The 20145-nt window shown below is 36.7% G+C and overlaps 1 protein-coding gene across 4 annotated transcripts in view; it reads right to left on the reverse strand.

Annotated features, from left to right (window-relative positions):
• The window catches only part of ZNF148 (zinc finger protein 148), a 131279-nt gene that overhangs the window by 53937 nt on the left and 57197 nt on the right, over positions 1–20145 (reverse strand). The gene's annotated exons all lie outside the window — the stretch shown is intronic.

Genomic DNA, 20145 nt, shown 5'->3' on the forward strand with positions numbered 1-20145 from the left:
GAGCACACATGTCGCAACTAAGGAGCCCGCAAGCAGCAACTAAGACCTGGCACAACCAAAAGTAAAAAAAAAATTTTAATTAAAAAAATATATGGAGGTTCTATGATCACTAACGGTAGCATCAATTCTCATCAAATTGATGGTGCACAGTCATCCTGCTGTGCTACATTTTCAACCTATCCTTGAAATGAAAACACAAGTATCTTAAAACTAAGAAACTTTCAACTCAACAAGCTCTGAAATACATTAAAAATCCTTGACTCTTTGACCATGTGAGGACACAACGAGAAGTCTGCAACCGGGACCCTCACCCGACCATGCTTGCACCCTGATCACGGACTTCCAGCCTCCAGAACAGTGAGAAATAAATTTCTGTTGTTTATAAGCTTTTAAAAAAATCTTGATAATAGTCCAGGAAATACAATGTGCTAATGGCTACATTTTCAAAAAATACACTTAAAAAGGGGGTGCAAAAGGTTATAAACATCTTACAAACTCATAGTGTAAAGCTGGAAGACAGAGCTGTGCAGAGGGGTTCATGAGGGAAATGCAACATAAGCCAGGAATTTCAAACTAACCAAATAAAGAACTGGAAGTTTTCAAAAATTCCTGAAATGTGGGGGGTGTGAGAATTGCAAACCAAGGAGAACCTAGGCATAAAAACATGACTGTAAATGATTATTTCGCTAATAATTCTTTCTATCAGGTTAGAGAATCATACTAATGACCATTCTTATGGCTTCTTTTGGTGTAATTATTTGAAACATAAAATAGAATGGTAAGGTCACCTCCAACAAGGCTTTGGAATACAGACATGTTACCATCTTTGAAGTGATGTTTACTGAAATACAACTACTGAAACTGGGTATGAGACAAGGAGAAATGACAACAGACTAAGTAGCTGCTGAACTGCTCTGTCTTATGTTGCAGCAAAAAGTAGTTCCAACATTTCTGTCAACTTATAAATTACAAAGAAACCATGAAAATATAGCATGCAGCAGTAAGAAAGAGACGGGAACTTCCTTGGTGGCACACTGGTTAAGAACCCGCCTGCCAATGCAGGGGACACGGGTTCGAGCCCTGGTCCAGGAAGACCCCACATGCCACAGAGCAACTAAGCCTGTGCGCCACAACTACTGAGCCTGTGCTCAGAGACAGCGAGCCATAGCTACTGAGCCCACATGCCACAACTACTGAAGCCTGTGTGCCTAGAGCCCGTGCTCCGCAACAAGAGAAGCCACCGCAATGAGAAGCCCGTGCGCCGCAACAAAGAGTAGCCCTTGCTCGCCACAACTAGAGAGAGCCTGCGCCCAGCAACGAAGACCCAACGCAGCCATAAATTAGCTAGTTAATTAATTTTTTAAAAATAAGGAAGATGAACTTTTTTTCAGCAAAAGTGTCGAGTAGAGTGTAAGACAGATTCACAAATAAGTTCTTCAATAAGCAGCTATTCACAAACAAAGGAAGAACCTTTATGTGCACACAGTGAAAAACATTAATTCATATATCTGAACCTTTTACTATTTTCACATATATGGAAAGTGATCATATTGGTACTAGCATTGACAAATATAAGGTACACTTTTAACATTATAAAAGCACGGACCAAAACCTAGAAGTATCAATGAATCAAAGCATTGTGAATACCAATAGGCACAAAGCAAGCTACATTTTTAGAACAGTCCAACAGGCTTATCACTCATAAATGGAATAAAGTAATCTCTACATATAACACAACCACACACTGAAGTATATGGTCCAGCCTAAGGTGCTTAGAAAGGATGTTGGTAAATCCATAAACATAAAGAGATGGGTATGAAAATGACAAGGCAACTAGAAAGAATGAGGTGCAAAAAGTCTGGGAAAATGAATCTTCTTTGGCCCAAGAAAGACTACGATAATCTATACACACATGTAAACTTCTTAAGCATGACAAAAGAGACAACAATTCATCTATAAGTTCCCTACTGTTTCCTTGAGAACTATCTTTAAAAGAAAATCAAGTACTCAGTGTTACTTTTCACCTAAAATAAACCAAAGTATAATTAATCAAAGCAGGCATTTGCAGATGTGTGATAGTTGAAAAGACAGGTTTGCTGGATTTTTGAAACACATTCATTGGAACATCAAGAAAATCAACAGGCTAGGAAGTATGTCAGACTAAAAAACAAAAACAAGAAAACCTCTTGGTTTCTTCCCCATAGCTTAATCTTTACCACTTCACCTAGTCCCATGTACAACCTCCTGCCTACATTTGAGAGCCTGAATTTCAATGCTTTCCTCACTACTAAACCAGAAATACCATCCATACTGTCAATCACCCTACTCATACTTCTCTCATAAGATTTGACTAAACCCAGACGCTTCTCCACCTGAAGCTGTAAGACCCCTGCTCATCCACTGATCAAAGCTCCCTCTGGATCTCCACTTTGAGACTGCGGAAGCCATCAGACATGACTCCCATGTCATATCTACCTTGTATATTCATCTAACTTCTTCCCCAACATCCTATCAAGAGGCAGAGCCCATGCTTCCTCACCCCTTGCCACTGCCCAAGCTGGTTCATTCTTGCTAGTTCTAATATATATCTCCTAATTATACTGAGGTATTCCTCATTTTTGATCGCTCTCTCTTTATTCTCCCAACTTTAAACATAAAGAGGCCTCTCTATATTGAAAAAATCTTTCCCTTGATTCTAATCACTAGTAAATCACACCCAGAATCCAGAATGACTCTTTCTTTTTCAGGACTTATTTCATGTCTTTTATATTTTACTATTTCATGTACCTGTATCTTATCTTGGTATCTGAAAATAAGATAGTCTTCTTTTGTATTTCTCATAACAGCTTTCACTCACTTATTCATTCAACAGCTATTAAGTACCTGCTACATGCTAAATTCAGTCAGTCTAAAGTAATACAATGGAAGTTTTAAATTTACTGAGATTCTAGTATGTACAGAGCAAAATACTAGATACTGAGAACACATTCTATGACAAGGTCTCCTTTCCAAAGGTCTTAAAATGCAGATGGGAAGTTTTGACGCCTTAAAAAAAAAAACTAGTAACACTAATAAACGAATAAAATGGCACATATTCGGCTCAATCTAAATGAATGATACAGGGAATAAGGGCAGGAACCAAATGGAGAAATTCATGAGATCTGAAATAACTGCAACTATATCTATCCCCCTTTAATTTTTTTCTTCCAAACATGCTACTCTTCCCAACAACTTTCTTCCACACTCAATAATGTTATTAAGCGATGTAACAAATTTAAACATACCTAAAATAATGTTGCCAGACATAGTATGTGAAGAACATTTCATGTCGTTTGCAAATTTTGGTCTACCCCTAACTCCCAAACAAGGTGACCCCTTACAATCATTTTAGACTCTTCTTTCACTTCATTCTCAATATCCTACGTCCATATGCATTTCATTCCAATTGACCCTATCAACCTTGATACTTTAGGGCATTATCATATACCAATGTATTCTTTCACAAATAAATTAATATAAAACTGTTTTCTTGCCATTTCCCCAATGAGGAAATCTACAATAGCTCCTTGTTGCCCATAATATCAATTATACTCTCCCCAGCTCAGCTTTCAAGATTCTACACAATCTACTTTACAGAAAAGACCTAGGTCACTTGGCAGAAGTATCTGTTCTTACCATCTCCCCATTTCTGGAGCCTTATGTTCCTTTCAATTTTCAATTTCTCTTTTAGGTATTCTCATTCATCTTCCCACCCCTGTTTAAGAAAAAAGAAAGCATCCTGTGCTTTCCTCTATACTCTGTGCTACTAATTCCATTACCACCCATCTCTAAGGCTCTGCAGCTTCACTGCTTCTCTAAAATAATCTCCCTTGCTTCACCAACTACTTCTCTGCCTAAAAGCACGCTTAAATTTACCCTATAAATTCTTGTGGACCAAAATATTTCCAGCAACTTCCTTCCTCTTATGGCCAAACTTTTCAAAAGAATAATCTGTAGTAAGCATATAGGCAAAATAACTGCCACCAAACTTAGAGAAATGGTTATTCTGAGAGTAAAAACAGTATGTAGTCATATAAGAAGAATGTGTAACTATCGCTAGAAGGAAACTGTTCCAAAATACCGCCTAGGAAACAAATTGAATCAAAGTGACCACAAGTACCACAAGTGTTTAAATGTAAAAAGAAAGATGTAAAACAATTAACTGTACTGCAAATATACTGCCTAAATAATGTAGCAATATTTAGAAGTATTCATGGAGTCCAGAAAAAGAGAAATTTAACACCAAGAATATATCTCTGTGTGTATGCGTGTGTGTGTGTTTATTTCCAGGATGGTTTTGGAAAGAACAGTTACATATAACCAGTCAACAGGAAGATTTCTAATTCCAAGCTCAACAAGCCACAGAATAGGGCCAGGAAGAAAAGCAGCACATTGATGGACAGGCCTTTATATGAATCATGAACCATAACCCTCCCTTTCTGCCTGACCCAACTGCATGCAAACTTCTGAAAGGAGCTACATTTGTCAGGGTTTGAGAAAGTCCATAACTATCTTTTGCTTTTGAAAAGGTTCAGGGACCCACACTTCACAACAAACATTCTAGTGTACTTCTCTATAATATTTCTCATTATAAATTTGCATTTTGGTTGCTATATCAGCATCTTACAATTTAGATAACTATAAGATGAAGTGGAAGAAGTGATCAAATCAAGTTATTTTACCTGAAACAGTGCTGACCACCCCCATCCTACCCAGAAATTCTATTCTTTTAACTTCTATAGCATCATGGTTTAAGTTCTTTGCGTTTCCTCACACAAGTTCTTCTGCATCCATCCTTCTACTATATACGTACCTTTATTTTGTAAGAGTTTTAGTACACCTCTGTCAGTGGCTCTCAAGTTTCGTCCAGGGACTTCCGAAGATCCCTGACACCCTTTCCAGTGGGGTGCTCCATGAGGTCAAAAATACTTCCATTATAATACCTATTTTTTTTTCACTCTCCTCTTATGAGTATATAGCGGCATTTCCTAGAAGCTAACTAACATATGATATCACCACAGACTAAATGTATTAGCAAATATGAGATAAGCCAGACAGTATAACAGATCTGTAAAATTGTAAAATGAATTCTCACAAAATTTTTAAATTATAAACAGGGTTATATTTCATTAAAAATATGCTATATGTTAACATGTAATGGGATTTGTTACTGATAAATTAATAAATAAAATTTTAAATTTCTCAGTTTTAATTTCTAAAATGGTAAATATCGATATATATAACCAATAGAAGAGCTGTTAAGAGTCCTCAATATTTTTAAGAATAAAGGGGTCCCCAAGACCAGAAATTTTGAGAACCACTGAGCTAGATACATCTTAACTATATTTTGCATTCCCTCCCTTTTCTCCATTCAATTTCTTTCAATGCAGGTGCCTGGGCCCAACCAACATAAAGAAATTAGTATAGACGAGTGTGCACATGTGAGTTAGTAGACACACATGTACTGCCTAGCTCTGTTGGCTGAGATCACTAAGAAACAATGAAATTCAACACACCTACCATCCAAAACTTAGTTTCTAAATACCATTATCCAAACAAAAGGAAATGGAGCTCCTTGGAGAACCAACTGATTTCAAAGCTGGGCAAAGAAAACTATACGATGACCTTGGAACATCTTGTGGTGCCAGAAACTAGAGTACATGTCAAAAGGACACAAGGGTCTATCTGAAAGAGCTCCCAATAGGCAAAGCTGAAACAACTTGAGAAAAAAAATAAATGACAGTACCAGATTATAACTCAAAGAATAAGGCAATATCCATTCTGATATAAATGGAAATAATTTTTTAAATGGAGAGAAGGGACAGCTATAATTAACATAAATATAGAAGAAATGAGGAAAATACAAATTCACATTTAGGCAAACACTACCATTAATAACTACAACTGGCAGGATCCACCAATGGATGCTTAAATAGGTAGGAAAAAATTTCAGTAGAAATAGGATATTTAAGCAGATTCACACTATTTCCTACAAGATATTTGCCAATTACAAAGAAGAAAAAAGTGACTTTAAGGGAAAAACTGGCAGATATGACATTAACAAAGTACTGAGAGTGTAATATCACCTGTAATAATACATACATCCACATTTTATACTCCCTGATATGATACACTGAGAAGAGCACAGCATTTCTGTGGAAATTGTCGAAAAATGAAAGCTTCAATCTAATCATAAGAAAACATCAGGCAGGGACTTCCCTGGTGGTCCAGTGCCTAAGACTCCGCACTCCCAATGCAGGGGGCCTGGGCTCGATCCCAGGTCAGGGAACTAGAACTGCATGCCACAACTAAGAGTTCACATGCCACAGCTGAAGATCCCGCATGCTGCAACTAAGACCCAGCACAGTCAAATAAATAAATATTTTAAAAAGAGGAAAAAAAAGAAAGAAAACACCAGGCAGCCGCAAATTAAGAGACATTCTACAAATAACTAACCAATACTCGTCAACTATCAAGGTCATAAAAGATAAGCAAAGACTGAACAACTGTCATGGAATGGTGGAGACTCAAGAAGATACAACTAAATACAACGTGGAATCCTGAACTGAATCCTGGAGCAGAAAAGGGATATTAGGGGAAAAACAGATGAAATTCAACTAAGGTCTGTAGTTTATTTAATAGTATTTTACCAACATTAAGTTCCTGGTTTTGATAACTGTACTATGGTTGCATAAGCTTTGATATCAGAGGAAGCTGGGTGATGAGTTTATGTGAACTCAGTGCTACTTCTGCAACTTTGTCATAAATCTAAAATTATTTCATAATAAGTTTAAAAAAACTATTCTATAATTTTTCTAAACTAAAAATAGAGTTGCCACATGATCCTGCAATCCCACTCCTGGGCATATATCTGGAGAAAACTATAATTCAAAAAAATATATGCACCCCAATGTTCATAACAGCACTATGTACAGTGGCCAAGACATGGAAGCAAACTAAATGCCCATCGACAGATGAATGGATGAAGAAGATGTGGTACATATACACAATGGAATACTGCTCAGCCATAAAAAAGAATAAAATAATGCAATTTGCAGCAACATGGATGGACCTAGAGAATATCATACTAAGTGAAGTAAGTCAGAAAGAGAAAGACAAATATCATATGATATCACTTATATGTGGAATCTAAAATATGACACAAATGAACTTATTTACAAAACAGACTCAGAGACATAGAAAACAAACTTATGGTTACCAAAATGGAAAGGGAGCGGAGGAGGGATAAATCAGGACTTTTGGATTGGCAGATACAAACTACTATACATAAAATAAACAACAAGATCCTACTGTATCCACAGGGAAAAGAATATAGAAAAGAATGTGAAAAATAATATGTACATATATATACACACACACATATATACATATATATGTATAACTGAATCACTTTGCTTTAAACCAGAAACTAACACAACATTGTAAATCAACTACTCTTCAATAAAAAAAAAACCCCAGGGGCTTCCCTGGTGGCGCAGTGGTTAAGAATCCGCCTGCCAGTGCAGGGGATGTGGGTTTGAGCCCTAGTCTGGGAAGACCCCACATGCCGCGGAGCAACTAAGCCCGTGTGCCACAACTACTGAGCCCGTAAACCACAACTACTGAGCCAGCGTGCCACAACTACTGAAGCCCGCGTGCCTAGAGCCTGTGCCCTGCAACAAGAGAAGCCACCGCATTGAGAAGCCCACACACCGCAATGAAGAGTAGCCCCTGCTCACCACAACTAGAGAAAGCCTGTGAGCAGCAATGAAAACCCAATGCAGCCGAAAATAAATTAATTTAAAAAAACCCCAGCATTTATATGGTGTTCTACAAATTTGTGATGCCTCCTCAGCATAGTAACTATGATTTATCTGACATTTACTATGTGCCAGGCACTGTCCTAGGTACTAAGGATACAATGGTTGGGCATGCAGGGAGGGAGGCGGGTGCTCTTGGTCTCTATCCTGTATAATCTATTGCATTTAATCCTACAGTAAGACTATGAGGTTAGCATTTTCATCCCATTTTACAAATAAGAAAACTAAGGCTGAGAAAGGTTATTTGTCTAAGGGAAACAAAAATTTACACCCAAGTCTTCCAAATCCAGCAACAGAGATCCTACTTACTGTAATCCGTGAATTATTTTTTATCCTCATGTTACCAATAAAGAAACTAAAACTTCACAGAGGTAAGTGTCTTACCCAAGCTATTGTATTTCAACCCTAGGACTTAAACCACGATTTTGTATCTCTTAATCTGGTGTTATTTCCATTACTATTGGGTTGGCTGAAAAGTTCCTTCAGTTTTTTTTTTTTAATTAATTAATTAATTAATTTATGGCTGTGTTGGGTCTTCGTTTCTGTGTGAGGGCTTTCTCTAGTTGTGGCAAGCGGGGGCCACTCTTCATCGCAGTGCGCGGGCCTCTCACTATCGCGGCCTCTTTTGTTGCGGAGCACAGGCTCCAGACGCGCAGGCTCAGTAGTTGTGGCTCACGGGCCCAGTCGCTCCGCGGCATGTGGGATCTTCCCAGACCAGGGCTCGAACCCATGTCCCCTGCATTGGCAGGCAGATTCTCAACCACTGCACCACCAGGGAAGCCCTCCTTCAGTTTTTAAGTGAAAATAAAAGACACATTTTTCATTTTCACCAAGGACTTTATTGAACAACGTATTCACTGTTTTGTTCCACTACCTTCTGCCATTTTTCAGGCAACTTCATAATTCCATCTTCCCAAAACTTTTATCTTTTTGAGCAAAGAACTGTTCCAGGTGCCTTTTACAGTCTTCCAAGAAACTGAAATTTTTTCCATTAAGAGAATTTTGTAAAGACCGAAATAAATGAAAATCTGAAGGTGCAATGTCTGGTGAATATGGAGGATGAATCAGAACTTCCCAGCCAAGCTGTTAACAGTTTTTGCCTGGTCATCAAAGAAACATGCAGTCTTGCATTAACCTGATGGAAGATAATGTGTTTTCTGTTGACTAATTCTGGACGCTTTTTGATGAGTGCTGCTTTCAGTTGGTCTAACTGGGAGCAGTACTTGTTGGAATGAATCGCTTGGTTTTCTGGAAGGAGCTCATAATAGAGGACTCCCTTCCAATCCCACCATATACACAACCTCACCTTCTCTGGATGAAGACCAGCCTTTGGTGTGGTTGGTGGTGGTTAATTTCGCTTGCCCCACAATCTCTTCTGTTCCACATTATTGTACCCACTTTTCATCGCCCATCACAATTTGTTTTAAAAACGGAACGTTTTCATTACGTTTAATTAGAGAATCGTGGGACTTCCCTGGTGGCGCAGTGGTTAAGAATCCGCCTGCCATATGTATAGCTGATTCACTTTGTTATAAAGCAGAAACTAACACACCATTGTAAAGCAATTATACTCCAATAAAGATGTTAAAAAAAAAAAAAAAGAATCCGCCTGCCAATGCAGGGGACATGAGTTCAATCCCTGGTCCAGGAAGATTCCACACACCTCGGAGCAACTAGGCCCATGCACAAGTACTGAGCCTGTGCTCTAGAACCCGAGAGCCACAACTACTGAGCCCGCGTGCCACTACTACTGAAGCCTGCACGCCTAGAGCCCGTGCTCCACAACAAGAGAAGCCACTGCAACGAGAAGCCTGCGCACTACAACAAAGAGTAGCCCCCGCTCGCCACAACTAGAGAAAGGCCGCCCGGAGCAACGAAGACCCAACGCAGCCAAAAATAAATTAGTTAATTTTTAAAAAATGCTTCCAAAAAAAAAGTAGAGAATCACATGCGGAAATACAGTCAAAAAGGTTTTTTTCACTTAACTTATGTGGAACCCAAATATCAAAGCGATTAACCTAGCCAAGCTGGTGCAAATGATTTTCAAAGCTTAATTTGGATACATTGAGTATGTCGGCTATCTCCCTCCGGCTATCTCCCTCGTGGTATAATATTGATTGTTTTCAATTAATGTCTTGATGTGATCGCTATCAACTTCAACTGGTCTACCCAACCGAGAAGCATCATCCAGGAAGAAATCTCCAGGAAACTTCACAAACCACTTTTGACACGTTCAATCAGTCACAGCACCTTCTCCATTTGCATTTCAGTTGGGTTTTTACCTTTCTTGAAATAATAAAGCATAATACACCAAAAATGTTGTTTTTTTTCTTCCATCTCCAATCTTAAAATGGCTACACAAAAATTCACCAATTTTGATATGTTTTTTTTAATGCACACTGATATGACAGCTGTCACAATACAATCAAACAAAATTGTTTCGAATGAAATTAAAGACAACTTAGTGCTACTAGAGCCATCTTACGGAAAAAACCGAATGAACCTTTTGGCCAACCCAATATAACTGCTTCTTAAAAATCTAAATTAATCAAACTTATTTAAAAAGATTTTTACACAAACATATTTCATTTTCCCATATACAAACTATAGTTAGGTTCCTGCCAAAATGTGGAAAGAATTTCTAGTGGTTCAAGAGAAAGGAAATAATTAAAAAAAAAAAAAACAAAGTGGACAAAATGTCAACAATATTTATTGAAGCGTTAAGACTTGAGTTTCAATCCCTCCTCTTCCAATTATTATTGGGTAAACTTGGCTTCCATAAGTAGTACGGAAAAATAAAAAAAGCATAGGTTGGGAGTTAAAAGAAATACAATCTAATCCCAAAGAGTAATACTAGCAGCGTGAGGCTAAACAACTAAAATTTAATCATTTGGAACTTTCTTCACCTATAAATGGAGAGAATATTCCTCACAGAACTTCTGTAGAGTTAAAAGAGATTATATATGTAAAGTATCAACTATAGTACATAGCAATATATAGTTGATTTTTTGATGCTACTGATTATCACAATCATTTCCTCATCTGTTTATTAGTGGTAGTAATAATATCCAGCTTATAGACATCAGAAAATCAAATGAGATTACATAAAAATCACCCTGAAAACCTTCAAGTTCTAAATAAATATCTATGGTTATTAATTATTATTACACAACTGCAGATGTGTAATTGCTTAGAGCCATAGAAGATTACCAATTTCTACAGAGCATCTCCACTTAGACATCCTATTATCTAAAACTCAATACTGCTAAAAATAAAACCCTTTTCCACATCAGAACCTCCTTCCAAACTCCCTGCCTTTCTTTTCTTCCCCGTGCCTTTCAATATGCTATATCATATCCCAGTCTCCCATCTAAAGACATCTTTTAATTTTCTTCTCCACTCCCAACCCAAGACCAAGTCCAGTTGTTTTTCTTTTTTCTCAATATCACGTACAAATCTGGAAATTATATTTCACATTTCCTACTCCAGATCATTTAAAAAGACATTAAATTGGGAATCTCATACACTACTAGAGGGAGAATAAATTGATCAACATTTGTGGGCTATAAATTGGCCAGTATATAATCAAGAGTCTTAAGAAACCTATACTGAAGAAATAATCTCACATGACAACAACTCCTACATGTAACATCACAATATTATTTATGATCATAAAGTGCGAACAGTCTAATACCTAGTAAAGAAAGAGTGAGATAAATTACAATACAGATATATGACATACAGTAATTAGAAATCTTACTTTTGAATAATATTAATGACATAGTGAGATGCTCATGGTTTAAGGTTAAATGATATAAATATGTTGATAAATATATTTTTACAATTTTACACAAACACAAATACATATGCAGCACATTTTATATAAACACAACATATGCAGAAAACAAACAAAAAAGGAAACACTAAAATACAACAAAATGTTAGTGCCTATCCTAGAGTAGTAAGATTACAGCAATTTTTATTATCTTCTTTATTGTTTTTAAATTTTCTCAACAAACGTGTTACTTTATAATCCTAAAAAGACATTAAGTCCAGTCTTAGTACAAATCCCTAGTATTAATCAAAGAAAAATCTATTCATTGTTATCTTAATGTATTAAGTTATTCTAAGAATTGAAACATTAAGCCAGCAAAGTGAAACTGAAAAAATTTCTATGGGTGAGTTGGAAAAAAGAAAAAGCCATCAAGTAAATCTTGATCCCTATCTCACATCATCAGCAAAAATCAATTCCAAACGGATTGTTAATCTAAATGGAAAAGGAAAATCAAAGTTTCTAGAAGTTAACAAAGGAAAATATCTTCATCACCTTGAGGCAGGCAAAGAATTATTAAATAGGACACACAAAACACCAAAAAGGAAGACATAAATTGAACTTCATTAACACTGACTTCTGTTCATCGAAAGAGTAAAAAGGCAAATCAGAGTGGAAGAGTGGAAAAGTTAATTGATATATATATCCAACAAATATATAAAGAACTATTACAAATCTGTAAGAGAAAGAAACAACCTAATAGAAAAATGGGCAAAAGATGAACATGTACCTTACAGAAAAATAATATCCAAATTGTCAGTAAACATGAAAGGCACTCAATTTCATTAGTTATCAGTGAAATGCAACCTAACAGATACCAAGGATACAGAGCAATTAGTATAAATTGGCAAAACCATTGAGAAAAACTTCTGACAGAAATTCCTATAGCTGAACATATCCATACCCAGCAAACTCAATCCTAAGCAGCATTAAACCAACAGAAATGAGTGTGCACGTGCACCGAAAGACACAGCCATGAATATTCACAGCAGGGAATTCCCTGGCAGTCCAGTGGTTAGGACTCGGAGCTTTCACCGCCAGGGCCTGGGGTTCAATCCCTGGTAGGGGAATTAAGATCCTGCAAGCCACATAGCACGGCCAAAAAAAAAAAGACTATTCGCAGGAGCACTTTTCAGAACAGCCAACATCTTGAAACAAGATGGCTATTATATTCGATATACTAGAATGAACAAATTTTGATACATTCACACAACTGACAATTATACAGAAAAGAGAATAAACAACTACCTATGCAATAACATGGATATATCTCATAAAAAATGTAAAACAAAGAAATCACACATCAGAGTAGATAGTACATGATTCTATTTATACTGAATTCAAAGTCAGGTAAAGCTAACTGACCATGATAAAAGTGTTTGGGTAGGGGTTATCTTTAGGAATTAGAGGAGGGTTGTGACTAAAAGGGATACAAGAAGGGGAGGGTCTCTGGGATACTGATAATGTTCTATGTCTTAATGTGAGTATCGGTTACACATGTATGTTTCATTTTTGAGGAAATTCGTGACTTACAATTTGTGCACTTTTCTGTATGAATGCTGTATTTCAATAAACAGACATATACCTAGAGAAAGAGCTTTACAAATATGTAGACATATAGATAGATACAAGAAACATGCTTGTATATATAGCTATCTATATATATAAGCATGATCCTTTCATCATTATTTCATTCAAACAAATCTAGTAATAACATAAATATCCATCAATAGGGGAGCAGTTAAATAAAATAAGGCACGTCATTTAATCATTCATTAAAATAAATAAGCAAGCTTTATATGCAATAACATGGAAATTTCTACAAAATGTTATTAAATGAATAATGCAAATTTCAAAAGTATATAAAAATAACATCTAATTTGTATAAAACAAAATGTATATTTTCATAAGATATATATTTACAAAACACATTATACAGAAATAAATACAGACACATATTCTGTATGTTTGTTATAAATTTAAAATTTCCAGGATATCAGTATTAGTGGTTATCTCTTTGGAATCAGAGTAGGAAACAAGGAACTTTTACTTTTTTCTTTGTTCTCTTCTATACTATTTTAATTTTTACAAGGACTATGTAGTCCTTTTATAATAAACTTCATCATACAATTATGAAAAAACCCCAAGTAGACATCTCTGAGACTGATCTAGCTAGAATGACCCTATCACAGCCTTGTCTATAATGATTTCCAATCTGGGCACTACTTGATGTAAGAAAGAGTGTAACTCTCATTCAGTACCACTATCTCACAATTCCGAACCAAGCAATTAGACACCAAAGATCAGACAGAACTATATGAAAAGTGTTAGATGACTGGCTATGTTATTAAAGAATCTAAAAAGAAATCTTCTATTAACAATTTATGTCCACCTAAGGGGAAAAGAAAAAGATAAATTGAGTCCAACAATTTTATGAGCACTGGAGGATAATGAAAAATAGACCATTCTGGGTTAACTCTCTAAAACAACCTACTAGTGGAGATACCTTGATTCATCGACTTGCTAGTTGAGTTGAAATCAGTAACAATAAGCAATAATATGACTCTCACCAGGAAAAACTGTAAAGCAAGATTACTCACTCCATGTTTTCTGCTAAAATACTGATTCCTATCAAATAGGACACTTTCTAAGAGCCATACAAGCAAGTAAAATCTTCTTTTAAAAAAAAAAAACCCTAGAGAACTGATATAAATTACCATATATTTTCTTTAAAATGAGCTCAATTAATAAATGTGTTTCTGGGGCTTCCCTGGTGGCGCAGTGGTTGAGAGTCCCCCTGCAGATGCAGGGGACACGGGTTCGTGCCCCGGTCTGGGAAGATTCCACATGCCGCGGAGCGGCTGGGCCCGTGAGCCATGGCCACTGGGCCTGCGTGTCCAGAGCCTGTGCTCCGCAACAGGAGAGGCCACGACAGTGAGAGGCCCACGTACCACAAACAAACAAACAAACAAATAAATAAATGTGTTTCTGAAAATGATAGCCGAAGAGTATGCTGAAGTAAAAAGCATCTGAATGCGGGCGGGGGGAGTACCTCTTTAAGTATACAGACCCAATAAAAGCCAATGCACTGGCCTCAAAAGACAAGGACCCAAGCTGCAAGGAACATAAAATTACTTCTGAATCCCCCAAATGAACTTTAAAAGAAATACAATGGTAATAAGAGCTGGCTACAACTAATAAATAACTTTGTTGAAAAAGTATACAGTGTCATAGGGATAACAAGCTGGGAGTTAGCCAAAAAGAGAGGAAGAAACGTATCATACCAATGACTATTGAAGCAAATAAATAGAGCCGCACAGACTTGTCACCTTCTAGGATGATTGTAAAGATCATTCGTTACCAATAAACGTAATACAATTCTGCAACTAAAACAGAGTATAAAATATGTGGCAAAAATAGTTAAGTATCTTAAAATCACTGACATGGATAAAATGATTATTATTTTTGTTGTTGTTAAATAGGAGAAGAAATGTCACTCGTTACAAGACATACACTCAAATTCCTAGCAACAGCATATTGGAGTTTTACTGACTGGAGCAACAGGTATTTGGGGAAGTATCTATACAATTCTCCTTAAACTAATGACAGGATTTAAGGCAATTTTAAAACTAAAAACAAAAGAGAGGTCTTAAAGCAAGGGCTAAATAAGTCTTGAGTTTCCTAGACCATTAAACAAAATAATCATAAATACTAAATGCATAAAAGAATGTCTACAATTTTATTCATGCTGTTTTACAGCACAGAAATTCATGACTAAAATAAAAAAGCTACACGAGCGCTGAAGTATATTTTTTCAGGAGTTATAAATACCTGAAATACCTTACACTTTATTATATCATCAAATGACTAGAACATGATTTTTTATAGCTCCTAATTTATAAAATCCTTTCGTTCAAGTACAACCCAATAGCCTTCTAGAAAACAAATGTGGCATATATCATTACAAATGACAGTTTGCTCCATTTTGTCAATACAAACATGTCATTTACTCTTCAACATACTTGATATCAAACTGGAAAAATATAGACCATAAAGTTCCCAATCCCTCTTCTATGGGTATAAGAATTAAAAGGATAAGCCAAATATTTTTTTTCAAATTTCTGAAATAAATTTAGTTTTTGAGTTGAGAAGCTTTCTAACACAGTGCTATCCAATAAAGCTTCCAGCAATGATGGAAATATTCTTTAGCTATGCTAATACAGAAGCCATTAACCACATGTGGCTACTGAGCACTTGAAATGTGGCTAATGCAACTGAGGAACTGAAATATTAGTTTTAGCTCATTTTAAATCAAATTTCTAACATCTTTGAAAACAAAGTTCTAATGAGCAAACTACGGACATTCAAAAGTTAGCCTTCAGGACTTCCTGGTGGCGCTGTGGTTAAGAATCCACCTGCCATGGGAAAGGGAGGGTGGGAGGGAGGGAGACGCAAGAGGGAAGGGATGTGGGAACAGATGTATATGTATGACTGATTCACTTTGTTATAAAGCAGAAACTAATTAAAAAAAAAATCCACCTGCCAACAATGCAGGGGACACAGGTTTGAGTCCTGGTGCAGGAAGATCCCACATGCCACGGAGCAACTAAGCCCATGCGCCACAACTACTGAGCCTGCGCTGTAGAGCCCACGAGCCACAACAACTCAGCCCGAATGCCGCAACTACTGAAGCCCCTCCGCCTACAGCCCATGCTCCGCAACAAGAGAAGCCACCGCAATGAGAAGTCCACGCACCGCAACGAAGAGTAGCCCCCACTCGCCAAAACTAGAGAAAGCCCGCGCACAGCAACGAAGACCTAACGCAGCCAAAAATAAGTAAATAAAACAAATTATTTTTAAAAAAAGGTTGGCCTGCAGACTGCAGAACTGCTGTTGAAAATGTAGAGCCACAGAGTTGAAGCTGGGTGATTGATTTAGAGTAGTAAGGTCAAGATAAATCCTGAACACCAGCAGTTACCACAAATGAAAAACTTTTACTTCAACTGTCACAAAACAATAGGGTGTTTACATAGGCTACAGAACCTAAACTGTTATTAACAGTTTAAGAAAACACAAAACTCAACTTTTTGTTTTGAATTAACAAAAAAAAGTTAATATGAAATAAAGTTCTTTGCGACTTCCAAGTGAATGAGCAAATAAAAGGAAAAAACACTTATATGTTCAATATCTTTTTTTTTTTTTTTTTTTTTTTTTTGCGGTACTCGGGCCTCTCACTGTTGTGGCCTCTCCCGTTGCGGAGCACAGGTTCCGGATGTGCAGGCTCAGTAGCCATGGCTCACGGGCTCAGCCGCTCCGCTGCATGTGGGATCTTCCCGGACCGGGGCACGAACCCGTGTCTCCTGCATCGGCAGGCAGACTCTCAACCACTGCGCCACCAATATCTCAATATCTATTTTTAAAAGACTTTTAGCACACAATCTAGAAAGGATGAAAGGCCTTGTAGCTTAAGCTTTCACATTCTGGGGGACCTGGATCATACTGTTCTACGTCAATGCCCTCTATTTAACTCAAAAATGTATATTCATGATCCCAAGGCCTGCCCTTCACCACTCTGCCTTATCAGCAGGAATGCATAGGTAGTAAGTAAGGGATATAACGTCTCATGTCTGTTATGTACTACTATAAAACAATGTTACACAAATCCTAAATTCTGCCATTTGGTATACAGTATGAGACAACTTTTCATTGATTCATTCTCACAAGGGACTCAAATTTATCATTATCTATTAGGAGTAACAGGACTCAATTATGGACTATCCAAAATTTGGAATATCAAGCAGGTATTTAATAAGTATTAGAACAGTAAGGAGTTGAAAAAAGTTCAAACCATGCTGGTAAATGGAAAGAATAGATAAAAAGCAACATGACCCTATGCATTGTAGGCACATCAAAGAAGCACTGAAGAACATACACCAAAATGTTAGGAGTGATTATATCCAGTGGCAGGGGTATGATACGGTATTTATCCTGGAGATATGTACACCTATGTTCACACAAAAACCTACACATGAATGTTCACAGCAGCTTTATTTGTAATAGCCAAAACATGGAAACAATTAAAATGTCTCTCGATAAGTGAATGTTTAAACTATGGTACAACCATACCATGGAATACTACTATATAATAAAAAAGAACAAAGAATTGATATATACAACAACTCAGATGGCTCTCAAGGGCATTAAGTGAAAAAAGTCAGTCTCAAAAGCTCACATACTATATGATTCCATGATATAATATTCTCAATATGACAAAGTTTTAGAGATGGAAAACAGATTAGGGTAGGATAGCCAGGGGTTAGGAATGGTGGGGGTAACAAGAAGAGGTGTGACTACAGAGGGGTAGCACCAGGAAGATCTTTGGTATGATGTTCTGTATCCTGAGAGTCATGGTAGTTACACACACCTACATGTATACAAAGAAAGGTCTAAAACAGTCATCTAAACTTCTACTTTAAGAAGCTACGAAAAGAAAGAGTAAATTAAAAATAAAGTAAGCAGAAGGAAAGAAATAAATGAGAGTAAAGATGAAAGAAAGTTCAAATGAACGATAGTGAGCTCAATAAAACCAAACCTTAATCTTTGAAGAGACCAGTAAAACTGATAAACCTCTACCCAGATTAATCAAGAAAAAGACAATTAGCACTATCAGGAATGTGAAAAAAGAAATTATTACAAATCCTTTAGACAATAAAAGAATTAAGAAAATATTATAAATATTTTTGTTCAATTAAAAAATAAATAAATCTCTTGAAAAATATAATTTATCAAAACTAAATCAAGAATAAAATTTAAGGGCTTCCCTGGTGGCGCAGTGGTGGAGAGTCCGCCTGCCAATGCAGGGGACACGGGTTCGTGCCCCGGTCCGGGAAGATCCCACATGCCGCGGAGTGGCTGGGCCTGTGAGCCATGGCCACTGAACCTGCGCGTCCGGAGCCTGTGCTCCACAACGGGAGAGGCCACGATAGTGAGAGGCCCGTGTACCGCAAAAAAAAAAAAAAAAAAGAATAAAATTTAAAATCTGAGTAGCCTTACATGTTTTAAAAATTATATTTGGAAGTAAAAATTTTCCCACAAAGAAAACTCAGCCAAAGATTAGCTTTATTGGTGAAGTCTACTAAATATGTATGATAGAAATAATACCAATCTTACACAAACTCTTTCTGAAAACAGAGAAGGAACTATTTCCTACCCCATTTTTAATGTGGCCAGTATACCTAAAACAAAGACTACAAGAAAACTAGTATCCCTCATAAACATACACATAAAAATTCTTTTAAAAAAATTAGTAAACTGAATCCAGCAACTTATAAAAAAGATGACACATCATGACCAAGTGTGGTTTATCCCAGGAATGCAGGGTTGATTTAACATTTGAAAATCAATCAATAAATTCACTATATTACGAAAAGGGAGGAGGGACTTCCCTGGTGGCGCAGTGGTTGGGAATCCACCTGCCAGTGCTGGGGACAGGAGTTCAAGCCCTGGTCCGGGAAGATCCCATATGCCGTGGAGGAACTAAGCCCGTGCGCCACAACTACTGAGCCTGCGCTCTAGAGCCCGTGCTCTGCAACAAGAGAAGCCACCGCAAGGAGAAGCCCGCACACTGCAATGAAGAGTAGCCCCCGCTTGGCGCAACTAGAGAAAGCCCGCGTGCAGCAACGAAGACCCAACGCAGCCAAAAATAAATAAATTTATTTTTAAAAAAGGTGGGGAATCATATAATCATCTAACGGATACAGAAAAAATATTGATGAAGTTATACATCCATTCATAGTTTTAAAAAATTTCAACAAACTAGAAAGAAAACTTCTTCCATCTAATAAATAAAGATCACCTAAGAAAAATCTATAGCTAAAACAATTCTTAATGGTGAAAAGCTGAATGCAGTCCCCTAAAGATCAGGAAAAAAGCAAAGATGTCTACTTTTACTACTTCTATTCAACACTGTACTGGAGGCCTAGTCAATACAATAAGGAAGAAAAAAGAAGTTAGATTGGAAAGGAAGATGTAAAATTTATGGATAATAGGGACTGTGAATAAATCTAAGGAATCTTACTAGAACTAATAGGTACATATAACATGATCACAGAATACATGGTCAATATAAAAAGAAACAACTGCATTTCTATATACTAGTTATGAACAATTACACATTGAAAATTTTTTGAACAAACAGCAACGAAGATCCAACGCAGCCATAAACAAACAAACAAATAAATAAATAAATTTATATTAAAAAAATACAGCTATCAAGAGCAATACTGATGCAGGAGGGAAATCCAAAAGGGAGGGGATATATGTATATTATGACTGATTCATTTTGCTGTGCGGTAGAAGCTAACACAACATTGTAAAGCAACTATACTCCAATAAAAATGAATTTAAAATGAAAGAGTAATACTAATGCAAAGATAGACACTAGATCAAACAAAA

The sequence above is a fragment of the Mesoplodon mirus genome (genome assembly GCF_964341445.2).
Source record: "Mesoplodon mirus genome assembly, chromosome: 6".
Classification (NCBI taxonomy): Eukaryota; Metazoa; Chordata; class Mammalia; order Artiodactyla; family Ziphiidae; genus Mesoplodon; species Mesoplodon mirus.